Raw genomic sequence first — 8,924 nt, 5'->3', positions numbered from 1 at the left:
ATTCATATGTCAGAATACCATATATCTGAATAAGGGGCAGCCCAACTGCTTAAAAAAAAGGAAGACCTATGTGTACTAAAATAGGAAGAAATCCACATGTGTGGAAATACCTAAAAAGGTATACAAGAAACTGGATACAGCTTCATTTTATATTTATCAACATGCAAATGAGATTACAAGTCATGTATATTTTATAATAATTATGCAAAACTACATGGAATTCAATGAATGACATTATTTTTTAAAGTCTGTAAAGTGTCTGGCTCAGGAAATATCTATTCCTTGCCCCAATCACCTATATCTTTTTAAGAGGCAGTGTGGTAACTTGAAGAGTTTTGTTGTCAGATCACTGCTTAAAATGAAGTTATGAAAATTACACCTAACCTATCAGCTCCTTATTTCATCCTCTACAGAAAATTCCACCTACCTCATAGGACATTGAGGGCGTCAATAAATAATAAGCATGAAACATATAACAGCACCTGGCACATAGTAGGCCCCTAATCGTTAAAGTAGATTCCCCATCCTCTTTTCTCCCACAGACAGTCACTTCAACATTTATGACCCTTCTCCCCATGGGTGGAAACTTGGAGACTGAAAAAAGGAAAGAAAATTTCACTAGTTAATTTTGCTCCTTAGAGTAGACTACAGAAAAGATGTGAAGCTCAATGAAGGAGGGCGAAGAAACAAGTTATAAGGAGCTTCTGGGGTTCAAAAATTTCCTATTTATGGCAAGACAAGAAAAATTTAAACATAAAAATTCTTCTCTGCCCTTTGCCCTTCCCTCTCCCCCGCATTGTACATTGTGTGTCTACATTATCCATCGACCAAACCTCCCCCCATCAGCAGGAATACCTGCTCAACCATAAACAGCAACAACCTCCTAGCATTAATAAGACAGCTCCTTAAAGGATAACATTCCTTCTTGATCTTGTAAAGGGTCACACAACCCACCACGGTGATGCTTAAATCTGGATGATGTAAACTGTCAATAATATGTCATTTAATGTACAGCCTTCTGTCTCAAAAAACTTTTATAAACTGTCTTGACTTCTAACGGGTGGAACAGTTCTCAGAGCTTTCTGAGATGCTCTTCCCGGGGTATAATCCTCAAATTTGGCTTGAATAAAAATTTCCAATTCTTTTTAGGTCGACTGACTAGTTTTTTGTCAAGTGGATTTCAGTGTTTCCACAGTGACAATGGTCCTGTTTGCTTTCTAGCTGAGAAAGTTAAGGGTAGCAAATCATTCTAATTTAGGGTGACCAACTCGCCCTTGCTTGAGCACTGAGGTCCCGTATGCGGGGAAGCCCTTTAAATCCCAGGCAAACCGGGACAACTGGTCACCCTATAACTGTGCCGATTTGCCTGATCCTCCCTAGGCTCCTCTCCCCGTAACCCAGCTTCCCCTGGGCTAATTCTGGCTCTTCTCCCCAGGTGCTTTTCCCAGGAGAAGGCAGGCCTGGCCCATTTAGACCCCACCCAGTCGGGCAGCCTTTCCCAGCCGGGAAGGCAAGCTTTTCTGCAGTCCCGCAGAGTGTGCAGGGCCTCATCTGCATGTCAGTGCCCTTTCAGTTTGCCTTGATTTTGCTGTTTGGCTGGTCGAGGAGTTCTGAGAACTAACAGAAAGGTTTGTGTTGCTGGTGAATGCATGCTATTCACTTTGCTTTGCTATCTGTCACCTTGAATGATGAGGTTAGACAAACAATCCCTTGAACTGGTTAAAGGAAAACTAACCCTGCCCAAACAAGGCAGATTTGGATCTTCTCATCCCGGGGCTAATGATAAAGAGACTGGACCTTGGCCTGTGTATCCCAAATCCAGTGCCTACTGAGAAATTGAAAGTGAATTCACTTTTCCTTAAAAGTGGCCACCAAATTAAATGGAGAAAAGGCTTTGTTGAGGTCGACGTTTATTTTTTAGCTCCATCACCAGCCTCGCTATCCTGCTTTCTGACTGTCCAGGTCAGCGACCTGAAAGTGCCTCGCTCCACAGCTGGGCTCCGGCGTCGCTCTTCTGGCTGAATGCAGGCCTGCGCATTACCCCCTTCCAAACAGCAGTCAGCATTCAGAAAAGACAATTGGCTCTTTGAAAATCCACCGGGAAGCTAGCATCCCTGTGCCTCCAGCAGGGAGAAAGGAGGTGGAGAGAGAGAAGAGGGCAACTTTTCAGCTATTAAAACATCTATCACACAGTCTTTTTGCTATAATGGGCATCTCCCGGGAATGTCAAGCAGCCCAAGCAAAGGGTATAAACAACTCCTGCCCATTCAGGATCCTTGCAGCATCTCTAAAAACTCTTTGGCTCTCGCACTCCAAACCTCAGCTGGGTGGAAACGGAGTGTCCTGTGCGTCCACCTTCATGACTCTCAGTCCTTTCTATGTTGACTAGGAATTTTCTCTGCTGCCCTGCAAGAATGGGGCTTTACTTAAAGATAACTGCGTCATGTTAAGCAGACAGTCTGTCATTACTTAGTGGCCACAGAATACTGCGGATGCAGTCTTTTTGTTTTTATCAGAGGGGTTGTCAGGATCTGTAATTCACACATCATTAACCGCTTCATTAAGACAGCAGCCTGTGGGCCCTAAACTTGCAGCAGTTTGAAGTCCATACAAGTAAACACTCCTTGTCTGAGCCAAAGAGGTAGCCCCCCACCTCCCCGACCCGTGGGAGTGTCTCAAGAAGTGCTGTTTTGTAGGAAAAAAGCTTTGTTCTAATTCTGGAGCATAAATGTGTAAAACATATTCCCTTAAAACTGATTTGAGTTAAAAGCATTACTTTGCAATGAGCTGCGCAATCCCACATCATCCATCAGAACTAAGCCATCACAGGCAGTAATGTGTAGTTACTTAAGCATTTTCATATGCCATAGCCTTTTTACTGGGAAAAAAAAAAGCAAGACCATGAAACACACAGAAGGGAAAACATCCAAAAATTTGTACATGGCCCATGACATTGGTATTCCTCTAACACGGATTTTTCTAAGCATCGTTTATATAAACAATGGAGCCAAATCCTATTTTCTTTCATAACGCGTGTTTTATCAGCAGTAGTCTGCAGATCTTGAAATGCAATATGGGGGCTCTGGTTTCCCAGTGAAATCATATGGCTGGTCTGTTTCCTCAAAATAAATGTACCGTATGGAACCAGCCCCAGAGCAACCTGAAAAATAGCTGAAGACCTCTTTGGACCAACATAGCCGATGTATAGACCAGTGTTTTCCAACTCAGCCCTGAAGGATTCTTCGGATCCTTTCCCTTTGGTTCTATATAGTGGGCTTCCTCTGAAATTTTGCTTGAAGAAAGGATTCTGTGACTAAAATAAGTTGGAAACACTGTGATTGGACTCTAATTTTTTGACCTCATCCAACCTTTCCTCTCCTTATTGCCATTTTCCTCGGAGCTCTGCTAAATATCTGGCTAAGTAATCTACACTACAAGAGAGCTAACACGCACGGGGTTAAAACAGAACGTGTTTATGCTTTCTGGATAGCATTTGCATTTTCACTGAAGCCTCCAACCTCCTAACCAAGAAGAGTTTTAAGTACGAACTTCAGGCGCATCAGCCCACGGCAAGGCTACTTGGCAGAATATCTTTGCCATAGGAAAGGGGTATGGAAGAGGCCTGCCCAGTGCTTAAAATCCTACCAACTTATCAGTTGCTTAAGCAATAATTCTCCAGGTGAGGTGCCCAGACCAGACACATCAGCACCACTTGGGAAACTGGTAGAAATGCAAATTCTCAGGCCCCGCCCCAGACTCACTAAATCAGAAATTCTGAGATTGGGGCCCAGTGACCTGTGTCTTAACCAGCCCTGTAGGTGATGTTCATGCATGCACAAGTTTGAGAACCACTGACCTACCAGTGTTGTAAGTTGGATTTTCTAAAAACAGGGCCTGAGACGGAGATTCTTTTGAGACCGATGTTAAGAACATGCTCTCAGGAGAAACTTCAAGAAAGGGTGGAGCAAGATAAGGAAGGGGAAGGAGTCAGGCAAGCAGGTGGGCTCAGGGAAAGTCTTGTTTTGGCCAGATTCACAGGAAGAGGGCTCTGGAGCACAAGCCACACAACAGTTATCGCCCCTTAAGGCAAGGAGCCAAACTGTGTTTTAGCCTTTCCTTAGTCACTGACTGTGGGGAAAAGGAGGCCTCCCATTGGCTGAGGGCAGTTCTCTGGGGGAAGGGGAAGCTGGTTGTCATCAGCAGCTAATAGTCACAGTGGCTGGGGGATGGGGGGTCCGGGTGAGACACCAAACGTTTACTACTATTACGACTACTACTACCACCACCACTACTACTACCATCACTACTATTACTACTACCACTATTACTACTACTACCACCACTAGTATTACTACTACTACCACCACTACTATTACTACTACTATCACTACTATTGCTACTACCACTATTACTACGACTACGATCACCACCATCAATGTACAAAGTCAGCTTCAGACAGAGACAAGCTCTACTACCATCATCATGGATCAATTGCGTAAGAACTCCTACTCACTACGGACCCTCAGTACCCAATACAATATGGAGCACACAAATACAAAGCAAAGAAGATCTTCAACTCCAGGCTAGCCCTGAATAGCCACCAGAAAGCTCATCCACTTCAGTCATCCTTGAGTAATAGGAATACTGGAATAAAGTTGGTGAGGACATGAAGGCAGAAGCCTCTAGGATATGTCAGAGAATCAATGGTTCCGTACAACGTGGGTTTGGATGCCCCACACCTACTCCTCCCTTTGTAAAGAAGTGTACCCTGATTTCCCTTGGGAGACTTACTCCTTCCCTGTTTTGTGCTGGTCTTGGTGAAGCTGCAGATCATTGGTCCTGTTCTGCTAGACAAGGTGTGGCCATGTGGCCCAGTTTGGGTTGACTGGTCAGTCATTGCATCAGAGTGACAGGACTGACTGAGCACGTTCAGAGCACATTCTTAGCAGTGACTGAATCTTGAAGAAACACTTTATCAGTTCCTGCTATCAAGGCCTCTACATGGCCTTCCTGAGTGAGACTATTTTTAATTCCTTTACATCTTTCCAGCTCCATATTCTGCCAATAAATTCTCTTTTCCTTAAGTGGGTCAGTCTTGGTTTTTGTTGCTTGCAACCAAAGAACCCTGAATGACACTCATTCTCAGATTCCTTGAGCTTGAAGGCCCATTTTAAAAAATGTTTTGGTTTTTGTACAGTTATTAAAGCTTGTTCCTGTTTGTATTCCTGCATAACAAACCACTCCGAAAATTGGTGGTATGAAATAGCCACTTTACTAAGTTCATAGATTCTGTGGGTCAGGACATAGCAGGGATGTCCAGCAGGGATAGCAGGACCATAGCCTCTGGTCCAAAATGTCTGGAACCTCAGCTCAGAAGACTCAAATACCAGGGTGGGTTGAGGGGTATAGGGGTGTCACTCAAGAGTTGGAGGCTGGAATCATCTAGAGGTATCTTCTCTTACGTGTCAGGTGCCTGAACTTGGGTGGCTTAGAGGATTAATTCAGTGGGGTTGTCAACTTGAGCACCTACATATGGCTTTTGCATGTGGCCAGGGTTTCCTCACAGCACGGCAGCCTCAGGGTATTCGAACTTCTTACACTGTGGCTCAGGGCTCCAAAGCAAATATGGCAACAAAATGGAAAATGACTGTGAAAAGGCAACTTTATAAACCCAGTTGCATTTTTGAAGAAATTTCTACTTTTTTGTTTTAATAGAATATACATGCATTTAAAATAGGATATATGTATGTGACATTATTCTTCCTACTAATAATATTTAGGGTCACGTGGATTGATGGACTCCTTTGCAATAACCTCTGCTCCCCCTACCCAACCTCTAGAGGTATATGGCTCTCAGATCAAGAGTAACTTCTATGCAGGATTTATTCACCTTTGGGATCTTTTAAATAAGAAATGAGCTAAAATTTGGATGCCCCTTTCCATTGCTCCAGTGTCACAAGCTATAGTAATCACACCAGAAAGCAGAGTTTGTAATCACCATTCTCCTGTTAACGCTTTCTAGCTTCCCACTGAAGCTCAAGTTTTGCTTTTTGGTGTTTTTAATAGACCTTTATTGGAGTATGGCTGCTTCACAATACTGTGTTAGTTAGTTTCTGTTGCACAACAAAGTGAATCAGCCATATGCATACAAATGTCCCCATATCCCCTCCCACTTGAGCCTCCCACCCACCCTCCCTATCCCACTGCTCTAGGTCATCACAAAGCACTGAGCCGATCTCCCTGTGCTATGCTGCTGCTTCCCACCAGCCAACTGTTTTACATTCGGTAGTGTATGTATGTCAATGCTACTCTCACTTTGCCCCAGCTTCCCCCTCCCACTCCATGTCCTCAAGTTCATTCTCTGCGTCTTCCTCTTTATTCCTGCCCTGCAACTAGGTTCAGCAGTACCATTTTTTTTTTTTTTAGATTCCATATATGTGTTAGCATACGGTATTTGTTTTTCTCTGTCTGACTTACTTCACTCTGTATGACAGACTATAGGTCCATCTACCTCACCACAAATAACTCAACTGTGTTTCTTTTCATGGCTGAGTAATATTCCATTGTATATATGTGCCACATCTTCTCTATCCATTCATCTGTCAGTGGACATTTAGGTTGGTTCCATGTCCTGACTATTGTAAATAGTGCTGAAATGAACATTGTGGTACACGTCTCTTTTTGAACTATGGTTTTTTCAGGGTATATGCCCAGTAATGGGATTGCTGGGTCATATGGTAGTTCTATTTTTAGTTTTATAAGGAACCTCCATACTGTTCTCCATAGTGGTTGTATCAATTTACATTCCCACCAACAGTGCAAGAGGGTTCCCTTTTCACCACACCCTTTCCAGCATTTATTGTTTCTAGATTTTCTGATAATGGCCATTCTGATTGGAGTAAGGTGATACCTCATTGTAGTTTGATTTGCATTTCTCTAATAATTAGAGATGCTGAGCATCTTTTTATGTGCCTCTTGGCCATCTGTGTGTCTTCCTTGGTAAAATGTCTATTTAGGCCTTCCACGCATTTTTTTAACTGGATTGTTTGTTTTTTTGATATTGAGCTCCATGAGCTGTTTGTATATTTTGGAGATTAATCCTTTGTTTGTTGGTTCATTTGAAAATATTTTCTCCCATTCTGAGGGTTTTCTTTTTGTCTTGTTTACTGTTTCCTTTGCTGTACAAAAGCTTTTAAGTTTAATTAAGTCCCATTTGTTTATTTTTGTTTTTATTTCCATTACTCTAAGAGGTGTGTCAAAAAAGATCTTGCTAGGGGCTTCCCTGGTGGCACAGTGGTTGAGAGTCCGCCTGCCGATGCAGGGGACGTGGTTCATGCCCTGGTCCGGGAAGATCCCACATGCCGCGGAGCAGCTGGGCCCGTGAGCCATGGCCGCTGAGCCTGCGCATCCGGAGCCTGTGCTCTGCAATGGGAGAGGCCACAACAGTGAGAGGCCCGTGTACCGAAAAAAAAAAAAAAAAAGATCTTGCTGTGGTTTATGTCAAAGAGTGTTTTTTTCTATGTTTTCCTCTAAGAGTTTTATGGTGTCTGGTCTTATTTTTAAGTCTTTAATCCATTTGGAGTTTATTTTTGTGGATGGTGTTAGGCAGTATTCTAATTTCATTCTTTTACATGTAGCTGTCCAGTTTTCCCAGCACCACTTATTGAAGAGGCTGCCTTCCCTCCATTGTATATTCTTGCCTCTTTTGTCGTAAATTAGGTGCCCATGGGTGTGTGGGTTTATCTCTGAGCATTCTATCCTGTACCATTGATCTATATTTGTTTTTGTGCCAGTACCATACTGTCTTGATTACTGTAGCTTTGTGGTATAGTTTGAAGTCAGGGAGCCTGATTCCTCCAGCTCCGTTTTTCTTTCTCAAGATTGCTTTGGCTATTCGGGGTCTTTTGTGTTTCCATACAAATTGTAAAATTTTTTGTTCTAATTCTGTGAAGAATGCCATTGGTAGTTTGATAGGAATTGCACTGAATCTGTAGATTGCTTTGGGTAGTACAGTTATTTTCACAATATTGATTCTTCCAATCCAAGAACATGGTATATTTCTCCATTTGTCTGTCATGTTTGATTTCTTTCATCAGTGTTTTATAGTTTTCTGAGTACAAGTCTTTCACCTCCTTAGGCAGGTTTATTCCTAGGTATTTTATTCTTTTTGTTGCAGTGGTAAATGGGAGTGCTTGCTTAATTTCTCTTTCTGATATTTCATTGTTGGTGTACAGGAATGCCAGAGATTTCTGTGCATTAATTTTGTATCCTGCAACCTTACCAAATTCATTGATTAGTTCTAGTAGTTTCCTGGTGGCATCTTTAGGATTTTCTATGTATAGTATCATGTCACTGGCAAACAGTGACAGTTTTACTTCTTTTCCAATCTGTATTCCTTTCATTTCTTTTTCTTCTCTGATTACTGTGGCTAGGACTTCCAAAACTATGTTGAATAAGAGTGGCGAGAGTGAACATCCTTGTCTTGTTCCTGATCTTAGTGGAAACGTTTTCGGTTTTTCACCACTGAGTATAATGCTTGCTGTGGGTTTGTCATATATGGCCTTTATTATGTTGAGGCAGGTTCCCTCTATGCGCATTTTCTGGAGAGATTTTTATCATAAATGGGCATTGGATTTTGTCAAAAGTTTTTTCTGCATCTATTGAGATGATCATAGGGTTTTTATTCCTTAATTTGTTAATGTGGTATATCACACTGATTGATTTGCGTATATTGAAGAATCCTTGCATACCTGGGATAAATCCCACTTGGTCATGGTGTATGATACTTTTAATGTACTGTAAGATTATGTTTGCTAGTATTTTGTTCAGGATTTTTGCATCTATGTTCATCAGTGATAGTGGTCTATAATTTTCTTTTTTTGTGATATCTTTTGGTAGCAGGGTGATGGTGGCTTTGTAGGATG

The sequence above is a fragment of the Leucopleurus acutus genome, assembly GCF_964270905.1.
Source record: "Leucopleurus acutus genome assembly, chromosome: 3".
Classification (NCBI taxonomy): Eukaryota; Metazoa; Chordata; class Mammalia; order Artiodactyla; family Delphinidae; genus Leucopleurus; species Leucopleurus acutus.
Note: the sequence above shows the minus strand (reverse complement) of the source record.